The 27,103-nt window shown below is 41.9% G+C and overlaps 1 protein-coding gene and 1 pseudogene across 32 annotated transcripts in view; both read left to right on the top strand.

Annotated features, from left to right (window-relative positions):
* Nucleotides 1-18,574, top strand: part of LOC106026067 (sperm motility kinase 2B-like) — a 92,809-nt gene extending 74,235 nt beyond the window's left edge. For 26 of the 32 annotated variants that reach the window (XM_063238088.1, XM_063238075.1, XM_063238086.1 and 23 more), the window contains 3 exons: nt 2,995-3,142; nt 6,236-6,739; nt 7,877-11,768. The gene's annotated coding sequence lies outside the window, so the exon portion shown is untranslated. Of the gene's footprint in view, nt 1-2,994; nt 3,143-6,235; nt 6,740-7,876; nt 11,769-14,242; nt 16,517-17,846 lie in introns of those variants that run through there. The other 6 variants (XM_063238065.1, XM_063238066.1, XM_063238063.1 and 3 more) reach the window with 6 other exon arrangements.
* On the top strand, nt 209-26,639 carry LOC101789306 (voltage-dependent L-type calcium channel subunit beta-2-like; annotated as a pseudogene).
* The last annotated feature ends 464 nt before the right edge of the window (nt 26,640-27,103 follow it).

Below are 27,103 nucleotides of genomic sequence, written 5' to 3'. Positions count from 1 at the left end.
AGGCTGCACAGGCACCAGGAGCTGAGAGCCAGTGAGAGGAAGACAGGAGGAGCAGGGGGGAGAGTCACCTGGCTTGTATCCTGCTGTCTGAGGGAGGCTGCCCCAGGGACAGGGAGGGCTGGGCACCATGGACCTGACCACAACCTCCCATGAGGATGCAGGGAGACCTGGGTACCATGGACCTGACCACACCTGACCACAACCTCCCATGGGGATGCAAGGAGACCTGGGTCTGTGTCTGGGTGAAACTTTCCTAGTACAGCTTCAGCGTGATCCCACAGACTCGGGCCTGGGGCATCTCTGTGTCTTCCGTGCTCACCTCTCAGCAGGCCTGCGTGAAGGCCATAGGCCAAGAACACACCTAGTGTCACTTCGAGGATGGTGAGTCCAGGCAAAGAGAGGCAGTGCCATGTGTTCCATAGGCCAGAACCTTGTGGTCAGCCCTGGTCACCACACAGAAGCCTTGACTTGTGCATGTTGTGAGCAGCCCGGGGACATGCCAAGGCTACTCTGAGCCTCCATCCACCAAATTCATGATGGCAACCGCTGCAGCCCTGCTCCTAGGCAGGAGTGTGACATTGCCCCTAGATCCCAGGCCCAGCCATCAAGTACCCTCTTAACTCTACAAACCTCTGTGATCATTGCAGCATTCCTTTGGGGTCCTCCCTTGTCCCTAAAAAGGGTGCTGTGCTGTCCACTGCCACCGTGTGGTAGCAAGATGGAACAGCAGTGGCAAGGAAGGGCTGGGTTCCAAGGTCTTGGGAAAACTTTGTGCCCTCACCTTGGGGCTTCTGGGCCTCTTGAGAGTTTGAAGATGGGGAGAGGGGCAGGCACCCCAGAAAGCCTGAGATTTCTGACAAGGTGAGTGTATGTGTGAAGGATGCAAAAGATCTGAGGCGTCTGAGCACTGCCCTGGTTTTATCCAGAGCCCTGCTCCTGGCAAAAAGGAACAGCCTGAGTAGACCAAACCCTGCCTACATAAGCAGTGCTCAACCGCTCTGGCCTGTTCCACACCTCTAACTTCACACTGTTTCTCTGACTTCATGGTTTTGATTCTTATTGTGCCTGGCAGTAGGGTGTGTTCTGGGAAGAGCAAGGGGTCATCTACCATCACCCCCACACATCCCCATGAAGAGACATGGACCCAAACCCTGGTCTTCTGAATGCTGTCCCCAAGTCTGTGTCTGCAAGCCTTTGAAAGGAGCACATTGCCAAGTCTTGTGTCACTGAACAGAGACTAACATCCAGCCTCGAGGGCACACAGGCATGCATGTTGTGGGGACAGAGTTTGGAACAAGGAAATCTCCACACATGGGGGTGTTGCTTGCCACCGTGGGAACAGTGACATTTGGTAAAGAGAAGACATTGATGACTTCCAAACTGTGGTCTGTGTTTGCAGCATCTGGGGCAGGATCTGAACCAGAGTGTTCAGGGCAAGTTGGAACATGCACATAACACATGTCATCATGCATCTTGCTTCTGTATTTTCTCACTTTCTATTTTCGTACTTGCTTTGTGCCTTGAGGCTTGTAAATTGCTTATAGTCAGTAGCTTATTGCCAGCATTGCGACCTCTTTAGGAAATGACTACTTTTTCAGAGATGTTCTGTATGGGTAGCTGGCTTTGGAGTCTATTTTCCCAAGATTTTGCCTTTTCTTTTTTCTTTTTTCAAAACAAGAAACTATGGAATTTCTTTTTTGGTACTGGGAATCAAACTCAGGGTCTTGTGGTTGCCAGGCAGGAGCTGTGCCACTGAGCTCCATCCCCAGCTCTGCCTCTTCAGTTCGGTAGGAATGAAGGGCTGCTGCCTGTTTGGCCCAGCAACCAGTTCTTTGGTTTTGGACTACAGGATTGTAGACAACCGAGGTGGTGTTGTTCAAAGAAGATCAATTGATGCCAATAACTCTGCCACTTTGGCTAAAATAGTACAGTCTGCAATAACAACTGCATCCAGCACAGGCCAGGAAATGATAAGCTGTTTTGACCAAGAACATGCCTGCTTTAACCACAGGTATGAGATTTATAGTTACACAGCCAAATCTAAGGCAAAGCAGAATATTATATACAGTAAATATATATACTCAATAGAGCAATTTACCCTAAAGGGAGAAAATTTATTAGGGATACCAAGAAAATACAGAAAAATAAAAGAGAGATAAGAAGACTGAAGTACAAAGGGAGATTACCAGGCCTTAGAAAACGAGTGATAAAACAGGAGCAAAAAGCAGGACCAAAAAAGAGAGAAAAATACAAAAGCTGAGAACAATGTACACAGGCAGGAAAAACAAAACACAAAGACAAAAAGTTCTCTGACTTTAAACCTGTGGCAGGCCTCTGCGGTCTGTGGTCTTATTGCAGTGTCCAGTGCAGAGAAGACAGTGGAGGCACTCCGAGCCCAGCTGCGTGCTGTCAGATCCCAGCAAGCCTGCAGTAGTGTTTCGGGCCCCTGAGTTAGCTAGAAATACTATAGGCAGGGAGACAGGGCTAGGTCCTGGAAGCAGCCAGTGCAGGAGCTCAGATACCTTGCAGCTAAGGGGAGACAGGCACCTCCTGCTGTGGGCCAAACCTCAAGACAAAAGATCAAACAAATACATCCATAAGGACTGATGTTCTAAATAGCTTCTTAGCACCCCGCGGAAGTCAGGAGTCACCATTCCAACCCCCTAGGGAAGATTCACTGCTCTCTAAGAATGCCTGCTTTCTAAGTGGCTCACTTCCCCATTTGTCCCCAATTTAATGAATTTACCTGAACTATTAATCTTATTGGTTAACTATAGTTCTGCCCTACCTTATGCCCATCTGCCTTGTGAGTTCCCAGTTTTGCCCACAAGTCCATCTCATCCCATGATTTTCCTCTATAAAAGTCCCTGGGAAAGACAGAGTCCCACTGCTTGGGACTCCTCCTGTCTCTCTCAGACAGAAGCTTGCTTTCTCTCAATAAATATATTTTACTCTTTACCTCTATTGTTCCTAAAATTTACTCTTTGATTTTAGAGAACATGAATTCACCTTCAGCCGGTTGTACCCCTTCCCAGCCATAATGTGCGGTATTGCCCTTTCTGTGGCTTTGGGGAGCAGTTGAGGAGGATGACAAGGGACAGATTCAAGCTAAAGCCATGGATGCTGCCTTACTTGCTCCAAGGTAGGGCGCATGCTTGGGTCAGGGTTGAGAAGCCCCTTGATTAAGCTTTGCACCTCTTTGGAGAAGTGCTGGGGAAACTGGTATCGCCCCTTTAGGGCATTCTTTGTCAACTGTGTTTTGCTCCTCCTGACATAGTAGGTCAGGAGTTTCACTCCCCTATATCATTTGGAGGTCTTCCACTGAGATCATTGGAAAGAGGTGAGAATTTGCTTTTGCTTCATAGACTCTCAAGTGGGACTTATTTAGGTAACAAATTTTTATGCCTCCAAATTTGCTTTTATATTTGCCAGTTACTTTTGATAATTGCTTGCTATTTGCCCGTTGTTTTAAAGTGCTTTGTCTCATATAGTTTTATTAAAATAATGTAAATCAGCTGGGCATGGTGGCTCATATCTGGAATCCCAGCACTCAGGAGGCTAGGGCAGGATGATCCTTGTGAGTTCCAGACCAGCCTGGGCTACAAAGTGAGCTCAAGGCCAGCCTGAACTGCATAGGGAGACCCTGTCTCAGACAAAAAAACAAACAAACAAACAAAAAAAAAATGTAATATAAATCCAAGTTTAAACACAGGAAAATTAAAAGGTCATGATATTTCTTTAATGCTATATACTAGCAAAAAGAGCTTCCTTATGTTTGTATAATGCCAAAGTACCTGTAATGCTACCTACTGTTCTGTATGTGACCCCCCCCCCGCCCCCCTCTGGGTGACCTCATATGTTAATCAATACTCCCTTCTGTAAAAAATTGTAAATCCCTGGGAACCTAACCTAATTGATATGTTAACCATTGTTGCCCTCTACAAATAACAGATGTGGTACTAAAATAAGCTGACAAAGGTTTATTAACTACTGCTAGGCTACTCTGTCCTCTGCTAAGGAAAACATTTCCTTAGCAGATTTCCTGATCCACCCCCATAACCCTTTTATAAACTGTGCTCTCTACAAAAGAGCTAGAAAGCTTTAAGGGGGACACACAGCTTTTGCAAGCTCCACCTGTACTGTGTCAGTGGGCCTAGGATAAAATAAATCAGCGCTGTTTTTTTAAAATAAAAATATGTATGCCCATTTTTGAATTCAAGTTTGGGCTTTGGAGGGCTTGTTTGTGGATTACAAGATTAAGGGGCTCACCTGGGAGTACTGGGGGACCCCTCCAAATTATTTTTTCACCGATCGATTGGCTTAACATCTGTAAGTATTTGGTTTTTTGCCTGTTTGTAATCTGAGTGTGCACATTTGTAACTGCAGATAAAATGAGACAACTTCCAGGGGCCTTTTTGCCCATTTTGTAATTTAGGGCTTTTGGGGCCCATTCGTAACTTTGGGTTTCGGCCCGTGTAGGGGTTTTTGCCCATTTGTAATTTGAATGTGCACAGTGACTGCAGACAAGCTCGCGCTTTTTCTGCACCGGATTCTGGGGGCTCTCGCCTACTTGTAATGTGTGTGGCCTATGCCCGTGTGGGGGACCTAGGCCCATGTGTATGGCCTAGACCCGTGTGGGGGACCTGGGGCTGTGTGTATGGCATAGGCCTATGTGGGGGACCTACGCCCATGTAGGGTGTTGGGGCCTGTTTGTGTTTTAGGGCCCGTTTTCACCCAGCAATCCCTGGTACTGATAAAATTTTTTTTTACTAACTTAGGGGCTTGTTGTCCATTTCTGTTGCAGGATCAATGTGGCTTATTGGACTCAAGGTTCATAACAAAAATTATTTCCTTTAGCTTGCCAAACTGGGGGCAGAAAAACCTTCATTTATGTCTTTAATGTTGGTTTTATCTTTTGTGGCACCTTGTTTAATGTTTTTATCCTCAACTGATTACTTGCAACCTCGGCATGCCTTTTAAATATATTTTTCTTTATGGTTAAAATGTGAATATATGTGCGCATATATATGTATATTTATGGTTTTTAAAAATCATATTAACTTTTGCAAGTAAAAACCAGGTCATACTATAATTGAGCCAGTTAAAAAAGTTAGTTTTTAAAATGTAGCATTTTAATGTGGTGAAAAGAAATAAAATGATTACATAAGTTTTAGACTATTAAAAGAAAGTCATTTCAAGCATTTTGTTAAAGGTTTTAACAAAACCTAAAAATCAAGAGAAAAAGTAATTGACTGATAATAAATTTTAAAAAGTGGTTTTGTCTTAAAATAAAAATGTAAAAGAGAAAATGCTTTTTGTGCTATGGCTATCAAGAGCAAAGAGCTCAAGAGGATGATTTGCAATATTGTGAGTTTGGGGGAGGGGAATTTCCAGGAATGCTATAGATTATAAAGACAAAGTTGAGATTTTGATTGCTTGCAAAAAACAGAGAAAAAAAATTCGTCTTCTACTACAATAAGCTGATCTAAATTTAAAAGAAATAACTATTATGCCTAATGTGACTGGTGATTATAGAGATAAAATACAAGTTCTTGCATGTGCTGTGGATATCTGGGAGATTATGCGGCACAATTACTTTTGTTACCTATGAAAAAGCCTTTTTTTGTTAAGTATGTACTTTCAGTAAAACAGTGGCCTGCCATGTGGGCAATGGCCCACCCTGGGACAAAAAAACAAAAACAAAAACACAAAAAACAGTGTGCCATCCAGATAAAACCTGCCTCTGATCCAGAATGCCAAAACCATGTTTTCCTTTTGTCCCACCCCAATTGGACAACCAGAGGTGAGGAGGTTCCTTATGGGTATTGCCAGTTGTTCTCAGTAGCCATTAGGGCACCCCAGAAAACCTACCTTTTTCCCAAGAGAGCAGAGGTGAGGCAATTGGCTCAACAGAGACTTATTAGTCTCCCTCGGGGTTTTCTGAAAAGAGTGCAAAAGGCCTATCACATTTATACACCAGTAGTGCCTAAAAATGCAAGGGCCATTAATATTGCCTTTGTAACCCAGTCGGCCACTGATATTAAGCAAAAATTGCAAAAGTTTGAGAGATTTGAGGAAATGCCCTTCAGTCAGTTATCAGAGGTTGCTTAAAAGATATTTGACAACCGGGAGGACCCTAAAGACCAGGCTTAAGAGGATTCTGCTGGGCAGAAAAACTGCATTGGTTGTTGGACTTTCCATAAAAAAATAAAAATAAATGACTCTTTCCTCCCAGCAGATGCAAGCCATCCAACAGATTCCAGTCCCTGTGACTAAAAACCGAGTGGAAAAATTTCTAGGAGCCATAGGACTGACGCAGAGTTTGGGACCCTGGCAGAGGCCTGTTGCCTATCTTTCCAAGAGACTTGATTATGTGGCAGCCAGATGGCCACCTTGCCTGTGGGTGTTTTCCTCTGTAGTCATCCTGATAGAGGAGACACAAAAACTGACTTGGGGACCAAAACTCTTATTTTGTCTCCTCCTATTCGCTGGAGACTCTCATCAAAGCTACGCCGGACCAATGGCTGCCCAACTCCCAAGTCATGCATTATCAAGCATTACTTCTAGATCTGACTACCATCAGTTTCAAGGGGACAGCGGCTTCAAACCCTGCCACTCTGCTGCCTGATGATGCCCCTCCTTGCCCTTCCACATCTGTATTGGGGACCAGACTTGACAGATGAGCCACTATTCAGAGTTCCTTTGTATTTCTCTGATAGAAGCAATTACATTTATCCAGGTAAGTGGGTTGTGGGAGCTGCCATTACTACAGACTCTCAGATTCTATGGGAACCAAGCCTGGAGCCAAAAACATTGGCCCAACAGGCTGAACTCATTGCCCTCACTGAGACCTCAAGTTGTCAGTATGCATTTGTTACTGCCCATGTTCGTGGGACCATTTATCAAGAATGGTGCTTATTGGCTTCTGGGGCCAAAAGATTAAAAATGTTTCCCAAATTTTGGACTTGTTGGCTGCCAACTGGATGCCAGGAAGAGTGGCTATTATCCACTATAGAGCCCATTGAGCAGGAGATGGCCTTGTTATATGAGGAAATAATTTGGCAGATGCCACCACCCACAAGGCAGCTGTAGAATCAGTGGGGATTTGAGATAGCCCTGACATCACTGCATTCCCACCTACTTTGTCAGAGCCTATTTGCACTTGAAAAGACTTGCATTTGGGGGCTAATATCAAAGCTTGCCCAGTCTGTGAGTCTCAGATTCCCTCAGTGCCATTTGCTGAACCCAAAGCAGCCACTCACTAAGTGGGACTATGCCTAGAGAACACTGGAAGGTAGACTTTACAGAAGTGGGGAAGCCTGGACTTCAATGATATGAGTATTCACTTATAATGGTTGATACTTTCACTGGATGGGTAAAAGCTTTTTCTACAAAATCTGAGTCAGCTCTGATAGTAGTCAAAAAACTCTTATATGAGGTTGTCCCACAATTTGGCCTCCCCTTATCAATGGGGCCTTACAATGGGCCGGTTTTTATGGCCCAGATAACTCAAAAACTAACCAAAGTCTTGCAGATCAATTGGAAACTCCATTGTACTTACTGCCTCCAAAGTTGAAGACAAGTAGAAAAGATAAACCAGACATTAAAGATGGTAATTACTAATGGCCTTAGAAACTGGTGAGAACTGGGGAGTCTCCTTTCTTTTTTGACCTCTTGTATGCACAGTGTACCCTCTATGTTACTGGTATTTCCCCTTTTGAGGCTTTATATGAGAGAACTCCTCTTATACCTAAGATTTCTGAGGAAAAATTAGCTGATTTAGCTAATCAAGATCTTATTAAGTCTCCCTAAACTCTTTAGCCAGTTCTGACTTCCACCCACTGGTTATTTTGACAACAACATCCTCCACCTGCAGCCCACTGAGAGAACAAACACCCTGCTGTAGAGCCTGAGTCACCTGTGCTCATCAAGAGGCTTCACCGTGGATCTCTTGAGCCACTGAAAAGGTCTCTACATTGTAGTCCTCAGCACTCCAACTGCTATCAAAGTAGCCAGAAAGCCTGCCTCGATGCATCATTCCCACTTCAAGCAGGTCCTGGCTTCCAAAGGTGATCAACCTACAGATAAGTGGACTGTCATTCCCTCCAAGGACTCTTTAAAGCTCAAGACTGCCAAATGTAACTAATAATCTTGTGTTCTCCCTTATAGAAACCCCAAGGAAACCTCTATCTGGCTTTTAAAAAAATTGTTAATTATGTGACAAAACAGTGAATTTAAATGTTGGTTTTCTTTCTCCTTTTGGTTAACAGCTTTAATAATGACAGCTGCAAGAAATTTGTTAATCTTCCTATTGGGCCTTGTATTATACTCAGATTGGAAAACTATGTCAAAGATCAGGTTCAAACTATACAGCTTACGATTTTAAAGATGCAAGGTTATAAACAGATACTTATGTCTGAAAACCCCATGAGCCAATGATTTGGTGCACTGACTAAAATCAGTGGGGAATGCTGTACACTAGCAAAAAGAGCTCTGTTACGTTTGTATTATGCCAAAGTACCTGTAACGCCGCCTACTGTTTTGTATGCATTTTCCCCCCTCTGGGTGACCTAACTGATATGTTAATCAATGCTCCCATCTGTAAAAAATTGTTAATCCCGGGGAACCTAACCTAATTGATATGTTAAACATCGTTGCCCTCTACTAATAACAGATGTGGTGCTAAAATAAGCTGACAAAGAATTAACTAATGCTAGACTACTCTGTTCTCTGCTAAGGAAAACATTTCCTTAGCAGATTTCCTGATCCACCCCCATAACCCCTTTACTTTGTAAACTCTGCTCTCTACAAGAGGCTAGAAAGCTTTAAGGAGGACACACAGCTTTTGCAAATTCCAACTGCACTGTGTTACAGGGCCCAGGATAAAATAAATCAGCGCTGCTTTTTGAAAATAAAAACATGTCTTGCCCATTTTTGAACTTGAGTTTAGGCTTTGGGGGGCTTGTTTGTGGATTACAAGATTTAATGGCATATTTTTATTATTTTATTCTTTCACATGTTATATTAGTTGCTAAAGTTACTGGTATTCCTTGCTTAACTATATTTAGACAATAGCACCACAGATAATAATAGAACACCCTGAATAGTCTTTAATATAAATTTCTATTAAATGGTTTTCTTAAATGAAATCTAGTTCAGACTTAGAAAACATACATGCCTGCAATAAAACATGGGACTCGTTCCACCATTTAAGAAGCACTAGGCTGGTGGCCATGCTTCCGGATTTGGAGCACAGGTTTCATTGAGACAGACTGGCTCTGCTCCTCCTTTATACTCCAGAGGAATGTCAAGCCTGTTCTGTTTCCTTTGTTTCACTTTATCTCTTACTCTCTTGCCACTTTACATTTTCCTAATAAAGGCATATAAAAGTGGGAAAAACTCTAGATTATTCCAACCTTTTCCTTTTGAGTTAAGCCCATAGAAAATGAGCATTTGCTAATGCCAAGAACAGGGAAGTCATCTTAGATGAGGGACACATACCCCATCTCTGGGTCAGATGAGACATCAGAATTGTGCCTATTCAGGAGAATACACATGAGAGCCGTGTCCCAGCTCAGTGTTCTGGGCAAATCTCCTTTGGAAATTAAACCTGAGACACAGTGGGGAGAACCAGTTTCCATGTGGCAATGGAAGCAGCTATCCTTAAAAGCAGCACACATAGGGGACGTAAACCTATTTAGAATAAGGAGGCTTTCCAACCTCTCAAATTATGGACTTAAAAACCTTTATTATAAATTGATAAATGTGTAGGTAATGATCTTGCAGTCTTTTAATTATCCCTCATAGAATTTTGACACACAGTGGTCACTGTGCCAGCTAATCATCCTTACAGCAACTGCCACCCTCAAAATCAGAGGCTAGCTTTCCCCAGCATCTGTTAGGTGAATCCCCATTGAAGCCAGTGGCCAATGGATTCAACAGAATGTTGACCAGACAGGCAGCTGGATTCCTTTTTGGAGACTGATTTCTGGTTATCTGAGGCAATAGAAACTGAGAACTGAGGGTTCCTGGCCAGAGCAACACCTTGGTTGGCACCCAACATTTCCTCAAAGGACATTTGCTCATGACCACTTAAAATCTCCCCTTTTCTATTATCCTTATTTCTCTGCTAGTAGACTAAAAACATTCTAAACTTTTCAATAGATCTTTAGATCACTTAGACTACCCATCCCTTCAGAGATTATACTGAGGTAGCTTGCAATGATTGCTTACATTCCATAGCAGCTAGTAGGGAAATGATTTACCTATGTTAATTAAAACTAAATAGACTTGAACAATTATTTATAAGATGACAATATGTAATCTATTAACTAGTGATTTCTATTTTTTTGAAATTCTGTATTACTTGTACTCTTTTTCTGTTTTTTCTTTTCTCTTTAAGTAAAAGTTTTTTCTTTTGTCTTTAAATAAAATTTTTTAAAAAGTAGGACTTCCGGGACAACATGGTGGACAGATAGCAGATACTACGGAGGCTCTCTGAAAGGCTTGGTTCAGAAGTCAGGAATGGTGCGGACTAAGGAGACATAAGCCGGTAGAGATATGCTCTGCTGACTCAGGAACGAACTGGGCTGAGAGAAACCAACTTGGAATGCAGTCCTGGTGCTAAAACAGGAACAGAAAAGCCTCGGTGTGGAGTCTAGACCCCGCACCAAAGGAAGCCATGATTTGGGTTTCCTGGCGTGCTGCGGCTGGCTGCCTCTACATTGGCTCGGCAAGGAGAGAGACGCGCAGAAGCTCTGAGAACGGGAGTCTGTGAATGGAGTCGAAAACAGGATGGCCAGGGAGGCGTACACTGACTTGTGGTGAGGTGAGTGAGAGAAACTGACACTCTACCACAGTTTGACTCCAGTGGAGGACTTTCTGGGCCCGGGCAGTCCTGCGGGAGCAGGGCGCGGTGGCGACTCCAGCCACACATTCCCCTCTCGGACGGGATTGGTGAAAAGTGCCTGGCCTGCGTGACGCTGCTGGCGGACTAGGTAGGCTGGCCCAACCCAGATCCCAGAGCCTGACGGTGGCCCGGAGGGGCGACTCCCACGTAGGCTGCCTAGTCCGTAACTCCCTGGTGCGCTGCGGTGGGTGGGAACACCTAGTCAGCGCAATTCGATCAGGCTGTGGCTGACAGGGAGGGAAGCTGGGCCTCCTGTGTAAACTTGCATATATAAGGAACAGAGAATATGGGAAAAGGCAGCAACAAGAAAGGCTCCTCGGCCCTCAATTCTGAGAAACAGGCAATAGCGGACACCGCACCAATAGACATAAAGCCCATATGGAGAGCCTCATAGACCAATTCAGGAATGAAGTTATCAATGACCTGAAGCTAGAAGTATGCAGAATAGTTAGAGAAATGCTAAGCACCACCCAGGAAAAAACAGATGGTGGAATGGAAGAACAGAAAAAGAGGGGAGAATTGTTTGATGGAGAAAACAGAAAGCATAGAGTACGTGAAGCAGGTTCAAAGGGACTATCAAGAAACTAAGAAGTCTATCCAAGACTGGCATAACAGCTTGAAGGAAACTAAGGACAGACTATCTGAACTGGAGGGCATGCTTGTAATATGGGAGAATGAAATAAAAAACTTCTTAAAAATAACAAAGAAACAAACAGCAATAATACAAAGACAAGAAGATGATAAGAGGATCCATAACTTAAGGATTAAGAACATAAAAGAAGAAGTAGGGACACAAACAAGTGAACTACAAAAGTTACTCACAGAAATAATCCAGGAGAATTTTCCTAATTTAGCAAAAGGTAAAGATACTCAGATGTATGAGGCATACAGGACCTCAGCTACCTACAACCCAAACAGAGCAACACCCAGGCATATAATAATAAAAATTCCAGAAATTCAATACAAGAACAGAATATTAAAAGCTGTCAGAGACAAGAAACAGACCACTTACAAGGGAACACCCATCAGAATTACAGCAGATTTCTCTGCACAAACCATCAAATCATGAAGAGCATGGGGGGAAACAATTCAAGCTTTGAAAGATAATAATCTCCAGCCAAGATTGAGATATCCTGCACAACTGTCCCTGGAAATTGATGGAAAAACAAGGTGCTTCCAGGATAAAGAGGAACTGGGGGAATTTGAAACCACCAATTCAACTCTATAGAAAGTATTGCAGGATATTCTAAAAAAAGAAAAATACAAAGAACCCAGAAATAGTGGTGGGGATGCCACAACGAATGGAGCAGAGAACAAAATGAAGAAGACAAACTGACAGCTACTGACAGAAAAAGAGCTCAACAGAAATGAGACAGAGAAGATTGGATGATAGGAACAGCTATTTTGGAGAAAATGACATCTTAATAGGTAATACTGATTTAGTATCATCTTGTTTTGAAGTCTCATCTAGCTTTTGTTCTTCTGTCTCCAATGGTCTAAATAGGTTGTATCTTATTGGAGTTTATTATGTACGATAGTATAAGCAAAAACCTTTTAAAGACAAGGAGATTATACAGAAACCATTGTTCATTTTCTGTTAGTCGATTCTAAATACTCTGTAATGCTGTCATTCTCTTAAATGGTTTTACATTGTTTTGATAAACTTAATGCTACCGTATACGAAGTTGTACTCAAGGACTTCAAGGAAAGAGTCAATATGGTAATTACTTTTGGGTTGGAATTATCTGGTGGTGAAACACTATTCTGCTTAAATGTTTATGTTTTGATCTGCGCTGTTTCGCTGTTATGCCCTTTTTTATCCCAATCTCCACTCCATTATTTACTTTTTTATTTTTATCCATTTAATTAAAGGGAAAAAATAGCAGGATATATTATAGTAACCCACTTTGACTTTCTATTATCTCGATTTGAAGCCTTGTATTACTCTCACCATCTTGTTTTTGACTGATGTTCCCCTATTCTGTTTTGCTGGATAGTGTCAGGTTCGAAAGTTTAGGCATCAGCTGTGAAGATAATGAGATTCATTATGACGCCCATTCTCGTTGACTTTTATCTACTTTTGAAGACCTACAAAATCTCCAATGGTTTGCTTTTGTCGGTTTTGTTCTTTACTGTTTTGTTCAATTGTATTATAACTAATGATATAGGCAATTCAATTAGAGATAGCTGGAGGCATTATGGTAAGCACTGTTGATCACTGTGTATTATGTTTTTACACTATCTATTATGTCCACCCTTTTGACTTGACCGATTCTGTTCTGTTATGTCACATTTGGTTTTACTCTCTTCCAAAAAAGCAATAAGAACCGTGGGAGCAATGAAACCCAAAATGTGTAATAGTCATTGTACAAAAGAGAGGAAAAGAAAGTGCTCTAAACTATATAACTGCATGTATATTTAAGTGTATAAGTTAGAAAATGATATCACAGAGTTTTAAATCATTGAACAGAACTGTTTGCAGTATCATTGTTGGAATGTCCACTCTACAAGCTTTAATTTTGTGACTTGAACAATTATTTCTAAGATGGCAATATGTAATCCATTAACTAGTGATTTCCTACTGTTCATTTTTTTTCTGTAAATCTGTATAACTTGTACCCTTTCACTGTTTTTTTCTCTTTTCTCCTTAAATAAAATTAAAAAAAAATTAACTAGGATTTTCTGTGTGACTAGAAGACTGATGTACCTCTTTCTAACTTAAAATGTGACTGCTAGATGATAATTTATAAATTTAACCTGTGAGCTTCAAAGATATAGAAATTTAAGTGAAGTATAGCCTTGTCCTGTTACTAAGAAAAGTTACCTAGATAATTAAGTGAGAGACAAATGTCTGGAGACTCTTTTGCCCAGATTAAGGAGTAATGCTCCTCCAGTCAGTTGTTCTATCTATCTCTAGAGGAGAGTTACTCTAAAAAACCTGAAAAGTACTCTACCACCAACTCACCTTTTAATGTATGCTCCCTTATAATACATGTTTACAAAGTCATGCTTCCTTCGCTAAACATTCTTTATGGAAACAAAGCTCACGAGCTATCTGGGAATATAGGATTGTGTGCCAGTTCCAGGGTGGATAGGCTGACAGAAACTATGGTCCATTCTCTCCAGAAGGCATTCACCTGCCCTGGAGCAGTTTCAACCCAAGAGACACGTGGGGAACATCTATCAAATAGGAAAAAAAAAGGACACCTTATTTTAACTCATTTTATGCATAACTAGATAGCTCAATATCACTCATAGCTCATCAAACGGTTCTTAGTTCAATGCCTGGGTACAGAAAAGGTTTCATACTTATGCCTTGCTTTTACATTATAGACATGGACAACAAAATGTCAAAGCCCATTCTCCTTTGGAACACATTCTTAGGCACTAGATGTTCGAGCCTTCCATGTTGAAAAAGATCCAATTGGTATTTCTCTGCATGAGTGTGTGGCCTACCTACCCCCAAGAGCCTTAGTGGAATACAGAGGTAAGTATTAATTATGATCCTCTTTTACAACTAGAGACATACAATAAAAAGGAGGGGAAAAGGTCAGTGCTGTCCTACATTCAGACTTTCTATGCATTGGGAAATACTTCTTATTTATATTCTAAATGTAAATGTGAGTAACAGGAAAACTCAGCACCTTGGGCTCTTAAGGCATCTTCTACCCAAGAGCTGAAAATTGCACCTCCTGAACCTTTAGAACCTGAGGACAAAATAGCCTTAATCAAATCCTCCCCCACTTTTACTGAACCTAAGTTTTCCCCCACCTGCCCTTCCAGCCTTAAGGATAAAGCTTCTAGGCCAGCTGTAATCCAGGCCTTTCCAGGACTATACCCATCCTTAGCTGAGTTTAAGCAAGCTCCTCAAGGGTAGTATCCTTTGCAGGGAGTACATGGATGATCTGGAACTTCCAGAATTCATGTACCTTTCTCTCTTGGTGACCTAAAACAAATAAAATTAGATCTTGGGAAATTTTCAGATGAGCCTGACAAGTACATTCAGGTCCTTAGAGGACTTACTCAGGCATATTAAGTAGATTGGAAAGATGTAGTGTTACTCTTAAATCAGACATTCATTTCTAGTGAGAGACACGCAGCATTACAGGCTGCTATTGCCTTTGGATATGAATACCATATTGTCAATTTTAGAAGGCCAGAAGATAAAGGGAAATAACTTTAGCAACTAGTTTAAATTTAACTTGTGCAAGAATAAAATAATAAAAATATGCCATTAAATCTTGTAATCCACAAACAAGCCCCCAAAGCCCAAACTTGAGTTCAAAAATGGGCAAGACATGTTTTTATTTTAAAAAAGCAGCACTGATTTATTTTGTCCTGGACCAGCGACACAGTGCAGTTGGAGTCTGCAAAAGCTGTGTTCCCACTGGATCACAAACAGTCCCTATGCAAGACTCTTACTGGGCCCACAACCAGGTGAGTGATTGGATTAGAAATCATTTCCAGACATGTGTTCTTGAAGGCTGAAGAAGAGTGAGAACTAAATCATTCAATTATTTTAAGTTATCAGTTATTCAATAAGAAAAGAAGGAACAATTTTCTGCCTCCTTAGATGGATTATGAGAGGCATTGATAAAGCATACTTCTTTAGATTCTGATTCAATAGAGGGACAAATTATCCTTAAAGATAAGTTTATTACACAGTCAGCCTCAGCTATTAGAAAAAAGCTACAAAAGATGGCTTTTCCTCCAGATACTCCACTTGATACTTTATTTATTCATTCATTTTGTGTGTGTTGGAGTTTGTGGATCAAACACAACACACATTTGCCAGGCAAGTGATTTTGCCACTGAGCTAAATCCCCAGCTCACTTGATACTTTAGTAAAAGTTGCCTCCTCAGTATTTTATAACTGTGATGAGAGGGAGGTCAAAGAGAGAAAACAAAGAGACTGAGAAAAAGCAGCTGCTTTTGCACAGCATTAAGAGAAACAGACCCTAAGTCTGATTCTCAGGTCTCTAAGAAGAGCTCAACGATGACTTTCACCTGCCATCACTGCCACAAGCCAGGTGACCTTAAGAGGGACTGCACTCAAAAGCCCCCTGGGCCATGCCCTGACTGCAGAGGTGACCACTGGATGTCAGACTGCCCTCTCAGCCCAAGGCCCCACCAGGGTTCAGATTCATCCTACCTTTACCTCTTATCAAAATAACAAATACACCTCAAAACCTAGGCCTCAGTCCGCTTGAAATGCCTTATGGATGCCCTTTCCTCACTGATGATTTTCTCTTTGTCAGAGAAACAGATGCCTTATAAAAAGACATCACCTCATTGGCTAAATTCCAGCAAACTCTTCAAGAGCTTACAGAAGCTCAGCCTACAGAGAAAGGAAAACCTATCTTCCACCCTGGAGATTTAGTGCTGGTAAAATCCCCTCCCTCATCAGCCATTGGGAAGGACCTTACACTGTGATCCTGTCAACTTCTTCCATGTTGAAGACAAGAGGCCTGGACACTCGGATGCATCACACCTGACACAAACCCTGGAAACTTGAGACTATCACTGGACGTGAACAACCACCCACATACTCCTGTGAACGCACAGAAGACCTAAGATTCCTCTTCAAGAAGAAAACAAAGACTTCAGGTAAGTAAGGCTACTATTAGCCCTTTTACTGTTCCCTTCACCACTGAAAGGAGGATGCAACTCCTTTTTAATGTGGGCACAAGCATATGCAAAATCATTACAACACACCTCTTGCAGGATATGTGGCTCACTGCCCTTGTCCAGTACATCAGGACTTCCTTGGTGGGTGTCTCCACTTCAAGGATGTGATTGGAATAAATTACAGGACTATAGTAATGATATAACAAAGAAGTTCAGTATTCATAGTTCAGCCCACAATTGCATAGTAATAAAATGGCCTCTGAATATTATATTCTTAATGATCCTGTAAATTACATTGCTAATGATCCTGGACATAATCAGATTTTTTTTCTTATAATGCCACTGGAGCCTCTCTACAGGCCTGTAAGGCCCCTGGTAGATAAAAAGAAAGCTCCTATCCTAAGGGCCAACAACCATAGATATCAATATGGCTATTTTCAAATATGGGATGAGTATCTATGATTAACTCCCACCATAGGACATCTCAGTAGAAAATCCCCCTTATGTTGGGAGCAAAAACACCACTTTTATTCTGGTTGGCCTAATGCCACTACCCACCTTGGGTGGACACCCCTTGAACAATGTGGACACACAAGTAACTTTTCAGGCTAATGACTGGTTTGCAACAGACTGGTTTAATGGCCCTGGAATCAAATGGGGAGCTCCCAATGGCACCCATTGGTCTTGTGGAGCCAATCTGTGGCCCTGCTGGCTTCCTGGATGGATAGGCAGATGCACAGTAGGATTTGCATGGTTGCAAGGCAGGAGTATCAAAAATATCGAAAAACCGGCAAATTTACCCACGTACAACATGGATGGTCCAGAAGTGTGTTCCACTGGTATGATCATTTGGCCTCTGTCTTTATCCCTTCCCTAGGATTAGAAGACATCATGCAACATACTGAGGCCTTGACTAACTATACTGAGTGGGCCTTAAATGACACTGCTGCTGGTCCCTATTAAATAAGGGAAAAAATTAATGAGACAGGCTGCCTTCAAACTCCGATGACATTAGACATTGTAACAGCAGCACTAAGAAGCATTTGTGCCGTTGTAAAAACTGAATGCTGTGTATATATACTCCTGACTCTTCTGCTAATATCTCAGTAGCTATTCAAGACATTAGATACCAAATTAACAATATGTAAGATTCTTAAGACTCCTGGACCTTGTCTTTCTCCTCCTTATGGAAAGCTATTACTAGTTCCTCTTGGTGGAAATCTTTGTTACCTATACTCATAATTGTCCTACTGGTTTTATTCTTTGGCCCATACATACTTAGCTGATTCTTTGTCTTTGTCTCCTCCAGACTTAGAGCTGTATGCCTACCCAAGATGAAAATGCCTGGTATCTATTGAGGGCCTCTAGACAGGATCTCTGCAGAAGTATCTCTGACTGCTGGTCACCACTACAACCCTCTTCAGCCTGAAGAAGCCAGACCGGTCATCACCCATGACACCCTCATGGCAGTTCTGGTTACTTCTTCAGAGAGGGGACTGTTATAAGCAGCTGAGTTAGTTAGAAATACTACAGGAAGTGAGACAGGGCTAGGTCCTCAAAGGAGCCAGTGCAGAAGCTCAGATACCTTGCAACTAAGGGGAAGACAAGCACCTCCTGCTGTGGGCCAAGCCTCAAGATAAAAGACCATACAAATACATCCATATCCTAAGGAGTGAAGTTCTAAAGAGTTCCCTAGCACCCTGAGGAAGTAAGGAGTGGCATTCCAAACCTTTAGGGAAGATTCACTGCTCTCTAAGAATTCCTGCATTCTAAGTGATTCCCTTCCCCTTTTGTCCCCAGTTTAATCAATTTTATCTGAACTATTCATCTTATTGGTTAGTCATAGTTTTGTACCACCTTATGCCCATCTGCCTTGTGAGTACCCAGTTTCCCCATGTTAAACTCCTTTTTAATGCCATGATTTTACTCGAAGAGTCTTTAGAAAAAATAGAGTCCCTGGCAACCTGCTTGGGACCCCTTTTGTCTCTCTCTCAGACAGAAGCTTGCTTTCTCTCAATAAATATATTCTACTCTTAACCTCTGTTGTTCCTAAAATGCATTCTTTGATTTTAGAGGACATGAACTCACACTGGACATAGTGGGTTGGGAATTTCATTCCCTATATCAATAGGATCAGGGCTGAGTGCTGATTCTGGTGTTTTCAACTCCACGAAGGTTAGGCTGATCCCAGCCTCTGGCTGTGGAGCTGACTGAACTGTTCAGCCCAGGACACTCTGGATGTGTCTCACCAGGCTGACTTCAGCTCTCTGACCCTGGACATCTCTTGCACTTGTCCCTCACCCAGCCACTGTGGGATTTCAACACTACGAGGACTGAGATGAAGCCAACCTGCAGCTGCTCAGAGTCTCAGATCAGTTGAGCTGTCCCTAAAATGGCTTCTAAAAGGTAGTTGATGGCAGCCCACTGAGGTACTGTAAGTGTGGAGAGCAGTAGCTTATATGCTCCAGCCAGCTGCTGAGATCCTTTGGATTGAGGGAAGGGATGGTCATGCCAGTGTAAACCAGCAGCCGTTATTGAGATAAAGAACAAAGAAACATATTGTGCATACTTAGATTATGTAATTTGTTTGCTGCTTGTCCTTACAGGACCTCCTGTTTTTACCTTGGTGGGGGAATGTTTGAAGGTCTGCACCTTCTACCAAAACGCCATCAACCAGATGTGTGCAGGACAAAATGGAGTCAGTGTGGCTTCTTTACAGGTGGCCATTGCTCCCTTCTGCTGCTGAGGTCTCGCAATCCTTCTATAGGCACTGTGGATTAGTCCCTTCTTGTAGCTTTTCCATTAGTTCTTAGTTCTGTAGTTAAGAACTACAGTACCTAGAGTGCATTGCAGTTGTTTGTATATCTCTCTCTGCGGCAAGACTGTCTTTTTCTTGAGATGCAAAGTTTTATATGTTCTTGTCTTCTCTTGTTTCTTTTTGGCTGTCCTGGGAATTGGACCCAGGGGCACTGTATCACTGAGGTACAACCCTAGCTATTATCATCATCATCATCATTTACTTTGAGATGGGGTCTCACTAATTTGCCCATGCTGGCCTTCAACTTGTGATTCTCCCACCCAAGTCTCCAAGTTGCTGGGGTTACAGGACTGCATTACCATTCTTGGCTACATGTTTATCTTTGAATCTCTGCCTACTGTATAATTCCCTACTGTTAATGCCCACCAGAATGTTTTCTTTTTTTTTTTTTGAGTAATGAAAGGAGTGAATGAATTCACAAGGTATGAGCCCTAAAAGCAGGTTCTGGATGTGGAACGGATAAATCAGCAAGCAAGATACCTTTAATATGAACTCACCTCAAACACTAAATCAATCTGTAGGCAAGAGGACTGAGCATCAGATTTTTTGGGTTGGGGTGTAATTTGTTGGTAGAATGCAAGGCTGTGGGTTTGATCCCCAGAACTCAGAAGAAACAAAAAGAAAACAAAAAGCAAGGTATGGTGTGCACACCTGTAATCTCAGTGCTCTGCAAGGTGGAGCCAAGAAGATTCTAAGTCTGAACCTAGCCGGGGCAATTTAGCAATACCCTGTCTCAAGCAAATAAAAAATAAAAAAGGCTAGGGATGTATCTCAGTGTGAAGACACTGGCTTCAATTCTTTGTGCCAATAAAATAAAATAATAATGCAAGTTCTATAGATAGTGTATAGCCAAGCTTGAGGTTGACAAGATTTCATTTAGGTGCTTTGGAAATGAGATTTACAGATAATTGGTCTTGACTGCTGTTAACAAATAGATTTTGTGTTTTGGTGGGCCAGGCATGGTGGTGCACATCTGTAATTTCTGCACTTGGGTAGTTGAGGCGAGAGAATCGTTGCAAGTTCCAGGCCAACCTGGGCTACAAATTCAGCTGACGGTCAGCTTGAACTCATAGTGTAGAGAGTGTCTCAAAAAAAAAAAAAATCCATGGAAGCATACATAATGCTCTCCTGAATCCTTAAACAAAAAGTGCTGAGCACAGTTGGGTAACGGCCTTGAGAATTCAGTGCTGGTGCCATGACCGCCCTCCCTCCCCACCTCTTACACCTCCCACCACCTTCCAAGAGGGCCACAGGTTTTTGGACAGACATATACCCAGCAGTATTGCATGGTATGTGAAATGACAATCAGTGCATGTTTCCAGCAGTATTATTTCTCCTTAACATAACATCAACTGATGAGTGGAAAGGTAATATTTCATTTATTATTCAAAGGACTTCTAGAAAGTCTCAAAAAAGTCTACAGATTTATCACTGCCTTTGAAAGCATATTGCCATGATCCAAATCCTAAAAATGCTACGCTTTCTCCATCCTTCCCTGAAATCACACTTAAATTCAGTATCACCAGTGCTGGTTTACATTCAATTCAAGGCAGCAAGGCTAAAAATAGCCTCAATGACACACACAATGCATTTTCCTAGGAACAGTCTATGGGCTTATTAGTGTCTCAGCCCAACAGGCAATTCTCAGCTGATGCCAGAAATGGGTACCTTTTCCTATCAGGTACACAGACAACTGATGTAATTTGCCTTAAATAGCTAAAGTGGGAAGGGGACTGCTGTTACAGTTGTTCTGACTTCTTAAAAATGCTTATCTTTTTCTGGCTGTGGCATATCAATTAAGAGCTGCCATCTAAAGTTAAAAGTAATTTGCACAGCTTTCACTTGGGCTTTCATGTGTGAAGCCAGGGTCAGGTGTAACTGGAGAACGCACTGGACAAGGAGCTGGGAGCCCCGGGCACAGCTCCTTGCTGAACTGCTGCTGTGACCTCAAGCAAGGCACAAAATTACTAAGCTTCAGTGTTTCATTTTTCAAACGAAAGGGCTGGATTTTCTGGCCAAAGATTTTTGTAGTTCCAATAGTCAAGAAGATGAAACGATGTTTCAAGATATTTCATTGAAATTGCTCACATAGAGAAAGGGCCTTCTAGGAAGATATAGTTATGTTTTTAGATAAGAAGCGCTCATGGTGGGGTAGGGGATTATTGCAAATGTGAACATGAATGCAACCTGTGAGATGATCAGTTAGAATGGAAGGGCACTCTGTGGATTCCTTATCTAACATACAAGGAAGCCAGAAGCCTGAGAGGAAAGGCATCTCTGGGACTGCAGACTCTGGTTCCATGGTCGTCTCGCTCTTGGCAGCAAGCCCAATGCTTCCTTGGGTTCATAAAACCAGATGCCATTAGTCAGTGTGAGTTTTTAGGCTGTGCAGAGGTGAGGAATTGTTTTTCTGGAATTGTGACCACCTCCTTCATGTATCTTACAATGGCTTATAGGACAGAAGGCTGGAGTGGATCATCTTGTAGCTATGAAACACAATGTAGTAGTACTGTGGTTAGTCAGCTTTTTCTTGTTTTGACAAAATACCTGACATAAACAACTCAAAGATTTATCTTGGTTCCTGGTCCCAGAGGTCTCAGTCCACGTCACATGGCTCCATTGCTTCTAGGGATGCAGGGAGGCAGAAGCACCTTGGCAGAAGGACATTGAAGAGGAAAGCTGCTCACACCATGGCAGCTCAGAAGAGAGAGATGGAAAAGCCAGAGGAGAGGCAGGAACCAGATACCATGCCACTGTCATGCCTGTAGTGTCTGCTCCCTTCAAGTCATCCTCATCTCCCGTTTCCACCACTTCCCAGCATTGCCATTAAATTATGATCTCATCAATAGATTAATGCAATGATTAGGTTAGAGATCACCTGGTCAGTTACGTCTCAAACCCCCACTTCTGGGCGAATTTTTTGGGAGACACCTGAGATCTAAATTGTGAGAAGTATCTAACTTGTCTCGTGAAAAATCAAACTGAGGATTGGCTTCATTAGCTCAGAGCTAGAAGAAAAACTCTTGTTAACTCTTACTGTCCTAATACGTTAGCTACTTTGGCACCAGATTTTGATTTTCTGCACACTAAACAATTCTATAGTTTCCTATAGGTAACAGGACTGTGTCCTACAATTTAATTCAAGTCTGATGCTACCTACCTAGAGATAATACAGACTTTCCAGTTGAAAAGCTCAGGATCAAAAGACTGACTCTGCTTCAGACACCAGTCCTGTCTGGTGGGTTTCTAGGTTTCCCACAAATTCTGTCTGACTTGACTGTAAATCAGAGGTTCCTACAACTCCTTCCTCAGACCTGATAATTTGTAGGATGGCTCAAAGAACACAGTTTACTGCCTAGGTCACCAGTTTTTGTAAAGGGTAACCACTCCAGAACACCACGTGGAAGAATGTGACACTTCCTTCTTCTCCCTCTTGGGGGCACCACCTCAAGGTGTTCAACTCTTGGAAGATCTCTGAACTTTACTTTTTGGGATTTTTAAAGAGGTGATCTTACTGCCATGACTGGTTTAATCATTGGCCACAGGTGATTAAATCAATGTGATGGTTAACCCTGATTGTTAGTTTGAAAGTTTTCACCCACCACTCTCTGCTTTCACTGATCCTTGCAAAATACTTTGTTACTCTGCTCTAAAAACAAAACATTGTGAAAAAACTGGTAATAGAAACACCTTCAAACTTGAATAACTTTTCATCACTAGAACTCTGAACTTACCTAAGATCACAGCAGCTAGAGCAGCGATGAAAGCAGATTACTGAATTAACACAACATACAGTGTACCTATCCATGTATGTCAGCATGTACTTTGCAAAGGCTTTCCTTGAATTTGTTTAGAATGCACCTTTGGAAATTCTTTGCAGTGTATGAAAGAATACTGCTCTTGATTCCTTTTACTTCTTCCATTCACATCCTTGTGATAGACTGAAAACTCTGCTTGGAACCATCCATGGTGACAAAGTGAAAGTATTCAATGTTTACCTCTATGTATCTAAATAAATATCTATCTAGAGATATCAGTATATAGGTAGAGCTATAAACACATATGTATGCCCTTAGCCGCAGTGCCATAATTCATGATAGGCATGGAAAAGGAGTAAAATAGAAATGTCTTCTCTCAGAGAACTAAAAATCTACTGGCAGACCCGAGGACTAAGAAAGAAAAATTAATAAATGATTAAGATTATGTTGACTGTGAATAAAACATTCATACTTGGGCCCCTGACTTCTTAAACATATCCAGGTAAACAAAAGGACCCTAGTCATGGCAGGCTGTGAGAAGGCAATCAGTGACCTGCCTTTCTAGAACAACATCCTAGTTAAAATCAATTTTAGAACTCTCTGGCCTGAATACCAACATATAAGAAGAATTCAAGTGCTAGTGAGGGGACAGAATCTTCATCACTTAAAGAGAAATTAGTTTCAGACAAGTAAATCATCCTGCTTGCTTCTGTGGCCCTGTGTTTTTGAGCACGAGTGGGCCACAGAGAGTGAAGACTTCCACATGTACCCTGTGCTGTCCTCACTTTAACACCTGACCATGGAATTTGTTTGATCTATAAGATGAATCTCCTTGAAGCTGACCTATATTCACTTCTAATCTCAGGGAGCAAGTTGCCCATCCTATATTAACTATCTAAGAAATTGACTTGAGGGCCATGTAAAAACAATTCTGAACTGTAAGTTACTCAAATCCTTACCTCTGAACACACTTGCACTTCTAACCTATACTACTTTTTTTCAAGCACAGTCATCTCACCTTCTCATAAAAGTTGTGATTCTATCAATCTGATTGTCTTGAAGTATGCTAAAATCTATCATAAGCTTTTTACAAAAAATCTTGAAAAGTGAATCACTTCCTAATGAACTACTGTGAAGCTTGGACCATGTCAAATTGTCAGAAGTTTCAGACATCTCTGCCAAATTTCATGTCCCAACTGTGCCTCATTAACTTTTGAGAACAGGCTTCTTCCTGTACTGTACAGATTTTTATCCCTTTTTACATCTCTTCTACCAGACCATCAATGATTTTCAGCCCTGAAATTCTTTTTTGCACTGCCAAGCCCTTAGTGATACCGGTTCACTTTCTGGTTGACACCTGTTAATTTTGACACCTGTTCACTTTCTGGTTAAGCATTCATTGCTCAAAACGATTACATGTGGTAACACACACTTAAAAGCTGCCCAAGACAGTCTGATAACAGAAAAGGGTTAAGCGGGACACATAAGCATGGGCAAGTAAAAACAAAGGTAGCTCATGACCCCTTGACCCTCTCCCTCTTTTATGAGGTAAGGGGGCAGGTCCTGGCCTTAAGTCTGCCTCTGCAGTGTTTCCCAGCACAGGAGTTGTTTGATGTGATTTTGGATGAGAAGCAGCTTGAGGACACTTGTGAGCACCTGGCCAACTAACTGGAGGCCTACTGGAAGGCCACCCACCCTCCCAGCAGCATCCTCCCCAGTCCTTTCCTTAGCCACCTCAGCTCTGCCCATCAGTGCCGCCCTACTCTCTAATTCACAGGTAAGGGCAGTTCTTTCTTAATCTTCACAGAGAAGCTACAGGTGACACCACTGGGTTCCAAGCCCAGACAGCCAGCTTGGTGCATGCTCCAGTATCTTAATAGTATTGAAAGTATGGCTCACATCATGAGTCACTTGGTAACAATATTCACAGTGTGTTGTACATCTAAGAAAGCACAATAAATACAACATATTATGGACTTTTTTTTTTGTCCTAGAGATCATACTCACGACTTTCAGTTGTCAAGCAGGCACTTGTGCCACTGAGCTAAATCCCCAGCCTGATACTACAGACTTTTAAAACTAACTGTGTGGTCCTTGAGACAGTAAACTGTCTGCATTCAAGGTCTGGTTCCACCTGAAACTGCATGTACCATTCAGGTGAACTTACTTCTTGGCTTGCTGGCCTTAAGAACAGTAAGGATACCCTAGCAATAATTACAATCTGTTGTAACTGTCTCATCTTTTGTCTTTTTTTCCCTTGAGATCACCTTATCTCCTAGGTTACTGGATTAAACAGTGTATGTAAAGGTCCTGGAGGAGTGATGTTCCATGTCAAGTGTCACACATGCATTTTATTTTAGTTGTGGTTTTTGTTAATCTATGTTCAAGCAGAGGTAGGAAAGTTTATGTTCACGTATAGAAAAATCTCTTGCATGTGTATTTCAACAAAAGAATATGTAATAGAGCAGTAACCCTTCTTCACTTATTCTTAATAATAAAATAAACTGATTAGTATGTGTACTGTTTCAAGCACTTAATAAAGCCCAATATGACACAATACAAACTGTACTGATGCCACTGGATATTAAAGGAATTTAAGCAACTGAGCTACACTAGACTTCATTTCAGCATTTTAGATCCTTTCAAAGGACTACACTTGAATGTCTTTGCACAATGACCACTTAGTTCTTTATACTCTGACCTTGGTTAAGCCCAAGGTCAGCCCAGTTATGTTCCTTTTGTTACCAGGGTTCTCCAGGTGATCTGGTGACTGATTGCTCCACTCCTGATTGGTCAGCTTCCCAACCTGACAAATCTTGCTTGGAACCTGTCAAAAAATCCCACCTCCATTCCTCCTCCTCAGCCCCACATCACAAACATCACAGCAGTATGAGTCAATGCCTCTCCAGGCAAGAGACATTTGACTCTGAAACTCAGGAGAGTGGAGACTCTGCCTACATGCAGCCAAAAGATTATTCCCGTGAACACATGGACCACTATGCCCCACATTGTGATCACAACCACCGAGATGAGACCCACGGGAGCAGTGACCACAGACACAGAGAATCTCGACACCACTCCAGGGACATAGATCGAGAGCAGGACCACAATGAGTGCAACGAACTGCAGAGCCATCACAAATCAAGGATCGCTACTGTGACAAGGATGGAGAAGGAATATCCAAAAAACGGAACGAGGCTGGGGAGTGAAATAGGGATGGTTACGTCCGCCAATGACCTTTGCCTTTTTGTGCTTTTTCCTGAGTCTTGTATAACAGCACATTCAAACAAAACTTTTCAAGTCTACCCTCAGTCATGTGACCCGTCTTGTATATTTTGTATTGCTGTTGCTTCAATAGCAATGGCATGAAATTAAGAGCATTAATTTCCATTTTGATTTTCCTAAGTGCTATACACATTTGCCTGGTGCAGCTGCAGTCCTCTGGTTTTACACTAGACCCTTCAGAAACTGGTTTGGGTAGCTGTTACTTGGGAAAAACCTGCCATCCCAACAATGTTAGTGTTTCAAGAAATACAGGTTTATCCAGCAATCGAGAAGCAACACAGATCAAAAGTGGAATTTGTTTCTCCAGATTTTTAATACTGAGATACCTGATGAGCATATTCATTTATTTATTCATGGACCACTGTTTCTTGCTTGTACCTCTGGCTGACTAAACTAGGAACAGATTCAGTCTTGCCTTACATAAATGGGATCATAAAGTTAGAATCTATTTTCTATGTCCTCGTACGTGTACTGTACAGTTTGTAAATGTTATTTCTGCAAACCTATTACAATATATATTTGATCACAAGATTTTAGTCTTAATGCCAAGTCAGCAGATTTACTTTATGAATTACAGGGACTAGAGATGCCCACATTCAGGAAAATCTGTAATAACATTGCCTAGACATTCTCTCTGCTCCACTAGAAAGCCTGTATATATTGTAAATATGTGTGACTGCTTGATTTGAAAAGTTTCCATTTCTG

Source organism: Cavia porcellus, unplaced genomic scaffold (assembly GCF_034190915.1).
Source record: "Cavia porcellus strain 051 isolate PalLab524CR breed Dunkin Hartley unplaced genomic scaffold, mCavPor4.1 scaffold_27, whole genome shotgun sequence".
Classification (NCBI taxonomy): Eukaryota; Metazoa; Chordata; class Mammalia; order Rodentia; family Caviidae; genus Cavia; species Cavia porcellus.
Note: the sequence above shows the minus strand (reverse complement) of the source record. Positions and strands in the feature narration are given on the sequence as shown.